This window comes from Phocoena phocoena, chromosome 14 (genome assembly GCF_963924675.1).
Source record: "Phocoena phocoena chromosome 14, mPhoPho1.1, whole genome shotgun sequence".
In the NCBI taxonomy this organism is placed as follows: domain Eukaryota; kingdom Metazoa; phylum Chordata; class Mammalia; order Artiodactyla; family Phocoenidae; genus Phocoena; species Phocoena phocoena.
Genome location: NC_089232.1, coordinates 10,590,254 through 10,600,569, shown reverse-complemented (window position 1 = coordinate 10,600,569; position 10,316 = coordinate 10,590,254). Strand labels below are relative to the sequence as shown.

Below are 10,316 nucleotides of genomic sequence, written 5' to 3'. Positions count from 1 at the left end.
TGCTTCCATGAGAAGCTAGCCATTTGGGAACAAGAGAAAGTCACTGGAAAGTTCTAGAGTAGAATTTGACAGCCTGCTGGGTTTATGGTCTCTCACTGGTGTCTAAACACAAACTTCATCATGAGGACAGCAAACTCTACGAATCTAAACCCATTTGACTAGAAATACCAGGAACCAAAGCCGAAGGGCCACCCGGGGGAGACCGCGTGGCCTGCAGTGAGGTAACCAGTGGCCACCTCAGAGTTAAAGCAATTAACAGGACAGGAGGGGGTAGGGGTCAGGGAGGTCAACACTTTTCAGAATTTAAGACCTTAAATAAGCTGGAAATAAATATACAACATCTCTACAAGTTACAGCATTATGAAACAGTAGGACACATTACACAGAAAAAGAATCTACAATATTTACAATCCTCAATTCTGAAAAAGTTTAGTAAAAAGTGATTTTTTTTTTTTTTTTTTTTTTACTCATTTATGCTGTACAAAATTTTACAAGAAAGGTAAAGGAAACATAATAATTGCACACAGACGTTTGGCTCAGTTGATAAGTAAAGTATGACTTCCTAATCTAATAAATAGTCAAAATATATACAATATTAAGAAGGGGAAACAGGAGAAAGCTGTCGTCTACTGTGTACATTTTTTGTTTTTGTTTTTTTAACTCGGAAGAAATTTTCACCTGGTTTCTCCACAACCAAGAAAAAAAAAAATTCTTCATAAACGGGAGTCCAGGTAATTTGCAGATTCACTCTTGAAGTTAATTTCGTGTGTGTTTATTGCATTTCTGTGAAAAGTCACAGGACACTTTCTACAAACCTCACGTGAGACGAGGTGGTCAAGGCACAAAACCCGCATTCAGTTTCCAAAAAGGGATCGAGTTATTTTTTTTCTCTATAAAAAGTCAAAGAAAGGAAAAATAAGAAGTCAAAGGTACACCCACAGTGGGTATACTTTCTGCAGGGAGGCATCTTGATAAACAGATACGTACAGTACAGAGACGTCCAGTCACCTCTCTTTTAAGTCCTGGGGCAACATCCTCTTAATACTTCTACAATTCATAGAATCTCTAATTTCCTCACCAGCTGCTTCCACGGCCAGCCCGGGGGCCTGGAGGCCGCCGAGCCCGAGGTAAACTTGCACGTGGGTGAGCGAGCACTCAGCCCCCGGGCACCAGGGCTGAAGGAACAGAATAAAGTGCTCCAGTCCGAGAGACTGGCCCGTATAGAGATCCTGGGAGGGGAGCGGCCCAGAACCAAATACGTCTTTGGTGTGTGTGTCCAGCAGGCCCACGGCTGCAATTCCACCAACCACCTTAACAACCGCGTGGACTTGAGGACCCTGCAGAGGGGTTCAAGACATGTCAAGGACACAAGCTGAGACTCAACACAGCTTTAAAACGATTCAAGACCCCAAGAAGATACCTGGGGAAAAGAAAACTTTTAGAAGGAAGAATATTTGGAGTCAAATATCTCTACCTAAGAAAAAAGCGTATATGCAACATATATATATATATACTTATATAAAATTATGAAGATACAAAAATGAATCAATTTTTCCAACTGATAACGTGAAAACACTGGTTCTCGATGGGCCAAAAGCAAATACGACAGCTGTTGTTGGCACTGTTGACTCATCTGAAAAATCACGTATCTTCTTTTAAAAAGCTGTTTAATGATCTGAGGTTTCTAAAACTATAAGAGTGATGGGGTTCACAGAACGATCTCCACCTCCCCTCTTTCAATGCTCCCTAATCCTTCTTGGGTCTCCCCAGTAGTTTAACTGCCTTTGAAAAGACTGACCAACTCGTGGGCTTCCATTCTCTGCCATAATCGTGGCAGGCGCAGAGGAAGGGCATCCCCAACAGAAGTGGCTGCATGAAGGGGGCCTGACGAAATCCAGCCGTCCCAAGAGAAGTGGAACAAGTGACACAGACATCTGTCAGAAGGCCAAGGGACCATTTCAGACTTGTGTCCGACGGGGTTTTTTATGGAACTGCTGAGAGCAGAATTAAGTCTGTATTTCAGAGAGTGGGAACCGAGTGTTAGCCATCAAAAGCCAGATGAACTCTGAGTTGGACAAAAAGCCAGGATGCCCAGGAAACAGCTGTCTCAAGTCCCGCCCATAGCCTGCGCCAATTCCCACAAGGGCTCGAGCTTGGATACCTCGACGGAACTCGGTTGCACGTGGGCATGTGAACCACCTGGGGCCTTAGGCTGAGTCCATCCTGTGATATGGGAAGGCCTGCAACCAGAAAAGCCAACAGTGCATACCTTGTGTTATGACTGCCATTGCCTCTTCAGAACACTTCTCAATGACCAGCCCATCAAAACCAAACGAAAACCAACATCGAGCACCTCCCAGTGAGTAAGCTACCAATAGACAAACAGACCTGTGTCTGATACAGGCAGATACTAACTCATGTTCAGACCCAATTATACTTTTGACCAAGAAATTACACTGGACCAAATGTGTGCATCAGTGTCCAACAGGCTGGAGGAGCATCGCCAAAGGACGTAAGGAGAAACACAAAGAGAGTCTGAGATTTTGCCACAGATGCAACTGAATTTAAGGAGGTAAGTAGATATTTACAAAATGGGAGTGGCACGTCAATACAGGCTGACAAGAGACCCCTCTGCCCCTTTCACCAGTTCCATTTCATAAGAACTTTTTTGGTATTAATAATAATGACTTAAAAAAAAAAAAAGGTCCAAGAAGCAATGGCAGGGAAGGGAGGGGCCACATCATACCTCTCCTGTTTAAAAATGCTGTACGGTGACCTCTAAAAATAAACTAAGGCAGCTTTATAAATCAGCTGGCTCAGTTTCCACTGTGGAGTTTACACAATCCTCTGAGAGTAGGCAAAAGGTTCTTAAAATTTTAGTACAAAAATCACTCACGAGTTGGTTAAAAAGTTTCCGTTTCCTTTTTGAAAAACCTGTTCTTATCAAAGAAGGTGGGGAAAAAAAAAAAAACACACGGCATGTAAACACCATTCTTGCATAAAATCCTGCTCCAAAGAACCATGATTTGTACATTGTTTAAAAAGAGAATCCTCCCTCATTTACATTCACAACAAGCTTCTGTTAGAAATTCGGCCGCGTGGTGATGATGAAAGACAAGGTCAGGTCCACGTGCAGCTTGGACACGCCGGCAGGCTCCCCGCCCGCCCCCTCCAGCGAGGGACCTCGGGCGGCACAGCAAGGGCACCGAGACACCGAGGTGCTGCGCCTGTCGGTCTGAACGAGCAAAATGTCTGCACATCCCGGCTCCGTGAGGAACCCGCTGTCACTGCATCCTCCACACCAGACGGATGATGTGGCGTAAGAGCCGTAAGATAACCATTTGCGGGTGACCTTCGGCTGCTTGGTGATTATTCAGAAAGACCTGAAACAACAAAAGGAAAGCTCCTTACTTTCCAGCCCCGACTTATTTCGGGGGCTGGCGGGGGAACCCATATTTAAGGGAACAACCAATCCCATCTGAACAGCTATGAAGGTGCCTCTTAAAGGGCCACTTCTTCCCTGAGACGTCACTGCAAAAAGAGCAGGCACACCAAATGATGGTTTTCTTTAAAGCGACCAAAAGGATGTTTGGAAAGCTCAAAGAGAATCCCTGAATCTGTTCCCCCCCCCCATTTTTTTTTTTAATTGTAAACTCTTGTAAATTCTTCTTTGGAATAAAGGAGGCTTTTACCGTTCACAAGGTTATTTATGAGTTGCAAGTTTTCCCTGTATTCCCCCATTCAACCTGGGCTGCCACAATCAGACAGACAGAAAGCGTGAGGACACTTTTCTTGCATCTGTAGTGGAAATCTTAGCAGACAGTAACTGCCCCAGGTCTGTCAAATAGATGCACTGTTTCTCCTTCTAAAAACCACATATTCTTTCCACAGGTGACGCCATCGCTGGCCGGAGCTGCCTTAATCAGGAAACGTAGCAACCATCGGAAAATGAGTATCCCCACCGGCTCTGTGCAGCTGCTGGAGGAGAGCCACCCCAAGTCCTGGAGTTCAGGGGGTCCCGTGAAGAGAGGCGCAGGTAAAGCAGATGGAAGAGAGGAAAGAAAGAACTTGGTGGATGCGAGGTAAGCACCTTACTGCCCAAGTTACCAACATTCAAAATATGGTTCAGACTCCCTCAAGGGTGAGTTTCGGGTGGCTGTCATTTACTTGAGAAATCAGTGATTCGGGGTAATTTGCCCTAAGAAGCTAAATAAAGTGGAGCACTGATGCGCCACCGCGCCTCTGCCTGTCGGTGGGCAGCTCCGGTGGGTAAGCGCCGTTGGTCCAGGGCTGCGGCCACGGTCACCGACACAGGCGGCGTCAACCACCGGCCCCTCCAGTACCCCGGAGTGTCGGGCAAAGAGCGATGAAAAATAGAAAAGCCCCGTTTGCTGGGGACCACCATAGGATCGTGACAAGCTGAGAAACTGTTCCAAAGGAAACGGCCAGGGTACTTCAAGGTCTCAGAGGTCCCTGGGTCTTCCACCTTCGAGCTCTAATCCATTTCGCGGGTTAAGTGCAGGGTGTAAACTCAGAGCAGCCAAAGCTGGTAACAGAGCACATCCGCCTCCATGTCAGGAGCTGTGACCGGTTTCCCTGTTCAGGTCTGAAATCCACACCCCAGGCCAGCTCCCTGCTCTGTCTGGAGCACTCCACCAACCCCCTTCTCACTCCGGCGGGCTGGGGGGTGCTTTCCAGCACACATCCACAGGACCACCTGCCACGGGGCAGGCCGAGGACGGGCGTCCCCTTCCCAGACACAATCGCTGTCCACAGACGCCAGCTGCAAGCAGAGCTCCCTCTTCGCCACTGTTTACACAGCCCTCTGGGGCTCGTTGTACGGGATGGAATTGTGATAAGGCCGGAGCACTTCCCTTGCTCCTTCCAGAACCAGGAGCCAGACTGGAGGAAATCAGCTTTATGTAAGCGATTCCTGTAGAGGCGCTCCGTAACCACAGTCTGCGATTTTTATCAGCCTGACACACAAGATTGCTTTGTTTTGATTTAACTTTCAAAATTACTTTGCTTCTTCTGGGTGAGAATAATTTAGGGGAAGGTTAATTTTAGTTGAGACTAATATTAACAGGTTGAAAGAGGCTTATTCAAAATAAAACCACGACTTACTAAAACGAAGAAAGTGTATGCAGAGCTGAGCTAAACTATCACTTCAAGGTGGGAAATCTCAAACCAAACAGTTGTCACTGCTGGCTTCAGTAGGACCGGAGAATGGAGTCAACATGACGCCACGAGGGGACTGGGTCACACAGTAGGGACAGACCCCCAACTGTTGACACTTAGCCAATTTTATATTCCAGAACTGGCAGCGTCTGAGAGGAGAAACCTTCCACGCACCCTTGAGGACAGCAGGTGTAGGATGAGAGAAGTCTTCCCGAGTTTTTCAGACTGTTGCTTTCGTGTCACATGAAAATAATATGGGGGCGGTATGCAAAGACATGCCAGGGTGGCAGGGGAATGCAAGAAAGATCTGTTTGTTAAAAGGAACACCCAATCCCTGACAAACGAGAAGATGCTACAACATCTGGGTTAGCGAGGATACGGGGACACCTGGCCCCTCGACAGCACGCGTGACAACACGGCACACGCCGTTAAACCAGCGAATGATTGCTTTTGGACGACATTCCATGGAGGAAGCCATTACCACTGATTCCAAGAGCCCTGGCAGCCCAGGAAGCCCTCGACAGCTGGCAGGGCCCGCCGAAGCTGCTGCTGGCGCAGCGTGGATGGCCCACACCTCACAAACAGCTGGAGGAAGGGCAGCTAGCGCCAGGGCAGAAGCGCCGCCCTCTGACACCTGCAGCCGTACTGATCAGCTTCCTTAGCGGAGTCACCGAGCACACGGTCTCGGCCTGACGATGCTAACGTAGGGCAGACGTGGTCGGCCCAGCCAGCATGAGATCCTAGGCTTCTGGCCTCCAGGAATGTGAAGAAATACATTTCTGCTGTTTAAGGCCCCCTGCCCGTGGTCCTGTGCTCTGGCCGTCCTAGCAAACTAATACACTCGCTCATGCTTAATCATCCTTCCTGATCCTTCACCTTTTAAGTGAAAAACAAAACTTCTTAGCTCAGAGTTGCGTAATGCTGTTTTAGTCTAAATCATAGAAACACTTTAGAAAGATATATTACAATGATTCATTTGGGGAAAGAACTAAAAAACTAAATATGCTCCTAGGTACAAACAATTTGTCTCACACACACACATGTACAAAGTGCAGGATCCCACGCAACTGGGATTTTCATCTCCGTGGTCTAGATCAAGGAGTGGATTATTTGGGGTAATTGACTTCTATGGCCATCCTGACAGTCCATGCTCCTCTCTGGCTGGGGGGCTCCGGCATCGCAGGCAACGCTCGACTTCGTAGCCTGTCTGCACCCAGTTAAGTCTCGTGGGCATTCCCGAGTCGCCAGCACCGCATGCAGGAGAGCACGACGCAGCCCACCGTACAGGGCGCCCACGGTGCCACCATCAACGAGAAGAGCCCGAGAGAAAGCTGCCCTGTCTCGGGAGCCAGAGGCAGGCAAGTGCAAGTTCCCACCTCGCAGACGGAAACACATCCACACGTTCCAACGAAGCCTGAAGCCTACACCCAAACACAGTCAAGATGCGGAGGGTCCTTCTTGTCCAAAGAGCAACACGACAGCATCTCCTTTGCGGAGCTTACGCTCTGCTGAGGGACAGAGCCATGCGAATGAAGACGATCTTGTGACAAGGGTAATACAGAGGTAAAGACGATGACAGAGAAAGAAGCATCGGCCAGAGAGGTGGGCAGCGGGGCCAGCAGAGCCGGGCAGGAAGGCACAGAGCCAAGCCCCATGCTGAGTCAGAGGAAGAAGAGTTGCTGGGAGGAAAGGAGAGGGAATTACAGGAGGAGAGGCGGGGCCCTGCACGCAAGAAGGAGCAGACGGCTTGGGAAAAATCGTATTTTATGGTAAAATATAGTATTTGATTTTTCACAATAAGCCAGAATGAAAAGCAGTGTCAAATTCCAGGGCTGTTCCATCCAAGAATCGTCCCATAAAGGTAAGCGATGGACTCAGGAGCTCTGAGTTTCCCTGGACAGACTTCGGTTTTCTTGGAAGATGTGAAATACGACCTTGGAGACAGCGTCAAGGGCATTCAGCAGGGAATCCCGGACAGTTCCCTGCACGTCCACACCAGAGGCCACAGGCTCACCTGGGTGGCAGACAGGGTGGGCTGCACTGAGGGTCCGCCCTGGAGTGGGGAGCAGGGTCCAGGCTGACTTGTCATGACCGGGGAGCAGCCCATACGTCGAGGAGCTGGGCCTCTGCGTGGGGTGGGACAGGAGAGGAGGCTCAGGGACTGGACACAGCGCCGGCGACCACCATGGCTGTAGCACCGGGACCGCCTCAGGTTGCACTCGAGACCACCAATCAAGTATCGGGAAACTTAATTACATTTTAATGCCAAAACAACAATCACAGCCAAACCAGGGAAGCAGGTGTGCCGCATGCAACAGAGGCCTGGAGCCCAGGCTGCCCCGGGCAACTGGCCAGGTTGACCACAACATACCTGCAGTGGGCCGCTCTGTTCCCGCTTCACTCTCCTGCAGATGGAGAGGAGCCCAGCCTCTGCAAAGTACACAGGACACAGCAGGCCTTCGGGCTTTGTGAGCCTGAGCTTGGGGATGAGAAGGGTCGCCCACCGCCACCGATAAATGGAACGTGGCACACGCCATTTCCGTCTTCACGACCCCCCAAGCCAGCGTAGCTCTCCTGCCCTTTCACAGACGGAGCCTGCGGATCAGGAACCACCAAGTAACCCCGACAGTTCAGCTCAACGCAGAACACACACTCACCAATCCGGGCTCCAAAGGCAGGGTCAAAGCTCGCTGGGCCAAGTGACTCAGTACGTACAACCCACAGGTACACTGGGCATTACTCAAGGGGGCTTACCGACTCAAAACCACAGAGGTACGCACAGTGCAATAAAAACAAAGGTTGAGGAAGATCACAAGTATTAAGAAAGAGAGACTTATCCTGGGAACTAGGGCTGAGATTTGCTGCAACAGAACCACAGTTCAGGGAAGAGTTTCCTGGCAGTCAAGGTAACAAGGACATTATTTTTCACCGTCTTATCAAAAAGAGCTCAATACCAAACTCTAGGAGACAAACCAAAAAGCAAGGTATACCCGCAGAACTGAGACTCAGCAATTTTTTTATAACTTGTTCAAAAACTTGTTTCTTATAGAATTTCAACACTGAATGCCTAAGACATCCTGAACTTTTTTTTTTTTTTTTTAAGGTAGATACATTTTTAAGTGGGAACACGTTATAGGAGACTGAACTCTGGACTCTGACACCAGGAAGGACTCTGACAAAGAGAGAACCTCTTTGTCAGAGGATGGAGTGTCTATCTGTCTGGATGGTGTCTGCTCCCCCAGGGGCGGTCACGGCACCTTCCAGAACAGTGCTGAGAGCTGCCATAATCACAGGTGACAGAGTGAGGCAAGGGACAGAGTGGCCCCGGTGATGGATGGAAGACCACCTCTACCCATTTCACAACCCATCGATCTAAACGTTATTTTAAGTGACAAGCGCGTGACACAGAGGTCAGAGAGGAACAGGGCCCACGTGTGACGACTCGATGTGGAGACTTGCTGAGAAGACCTGGTCTCTCTCCACTTTAAGACCAAGAACCACAGTCAAAGGACATCTCAGCTCAGATTCCAGTGCAGGCTCCATGTCCACTGCTGTTCTCAGGTGTCAGACATGCTGCTGCAATGCTATCCAAAGACCAAATTCACTTTCTATCTATCACCACGGCAACACGGGCATTTGCATAGCTAGTGCCTAACATGCTTTGATGTCAACACAGCTGTGGAAAGGGCGCCAGCGGAGCTCCTTGGCCGGATGCGGTGCCCCTTCCACCCCAAGCACCAGAGGCGAGCTCTCCCACTAGGGTGATGATGTGATCCTCAAACGTCGCAGAAAGACGGCATCTGCACAAATCCCGCTCTCCAATGTTCAGTGCATCATTTCAGAGAATCTATGACAGGTACCGCTTTCGGTAGGACAAATACTCACTTCTCCCATTAACCTGGCATGCGCTGGATTTTCTTAGTACAAAACCTCCCCCTCCCCGCAGCAGATCTCTAGATAACTTGTCGGCCCCCCGGCCCCACGGCTCCAGCTGGCTGAAATGAAGAACCCCCGGCCCGTGACCTTCGAGGTGTGTCACTGTGTCAACCACGGAGAAGCCAGAGAGACGGCTCTTACAACTCCCGCACGAGGCACCATTAGACAAAATATTAGATGCAGAGCAAGAACACGCTGTTCTAAAATGCCCCAGCCTCCGACAAATGCTAATGAGATGTAAGCTCTTTAACCGCAGCTCAAACCCCTCTGCTTTGGCTCAGCTGGAAGAGGTCTAGTGGAGGATGACGTGATAGGCTGATTATTTCTGTATGTCTGCAGGAGGGCCGAGCCTCAAAGTGCATCTCCATTTCCTCCTCAAGAGATTAAAAAAAACCCAGCTCGACCTCTCTGAAGTCCCCCTCCAGGCACCTGCATCTCCAAATGGTTATGTGTTGATGGCCTCCGGTGCCTCAAGGGCCAGGCAGCCATGCAGGTGTGCCCACCTGCCACAGAGTGAGCGAGCACACAAGCCACATCCAGCTTGGTGCCCACCCAGCCATTCACACACACACCAGCGCCTCAACCTCGGCTCACATCTGTGTAACCCAGACAGACGCAGCACGTCCGGGGTCCCCACCCCACACCCCCGGGGGTGCCCCCCCCCCGACATTTCCTTTAACGAGCTGGGTACTTAGCAGACACGCAGGTGAACAAAGTTACTCGTATCTCTCTATCCAAAGCTTAAAGACCGATGGAGGAAAGTCTCAACTACAGTTCAAAGTGAGAGAAAACAGAAGGATGGTAGCACGGGATGATGGACAGCATTTTCTAGATGCATCTCTAAACGCTTTGGTTTAAGCGTCACTACGTCCCTAAGAGACTGACCGAAAATGGGGCTCCTGAAGGTGGGCAGACGGAATCTGACCCCAAGGTCCCTGCCATTGCCTGTGAGCGGCATCTTCCTACGAGATCACCCTTTATCCTCCACAAGTCACGGAAAGCCCTCGCTCAGCCCTCCACAGCCACGGTCCCCGTGGAGATAATCTGAACCCCATGCTCTCGGGGAAGGTCTCAGGGAAACACAGCAGAGCTGATGTCACAGGAGGGAGGCTCTTCTCTCTCACAGGCTCTGGCGTCTCCATGATGGGCTCATTCTCTTCGCCTTGTCATTGTTCGTGTGGTGTGGATATGGCATGTGTCAG

The 10,316-nt window shown here is 49.7% G+C and overlaps 1 non-coding gene across 1 annotated transcript; it reads right to left on the bottom strand.

Annotated features, from left to right (window-relative positions):
* Nucleotides 1-3,725: 3,725 nt before the first annotated feature.
* On the bottom strand, nt 3,726-3,854 carry LOC136134307 (small nucleolar RNA SNORA31). Its single transcript, XR_010656580.1, has one exon. It is a non-coding gene; the product is annotated as a small nucleolar RNA SNORA31 (small nucleolar RNA).
* Nucleotides 3,855-10,316: the final 6,462 nt, after the last annotated feature.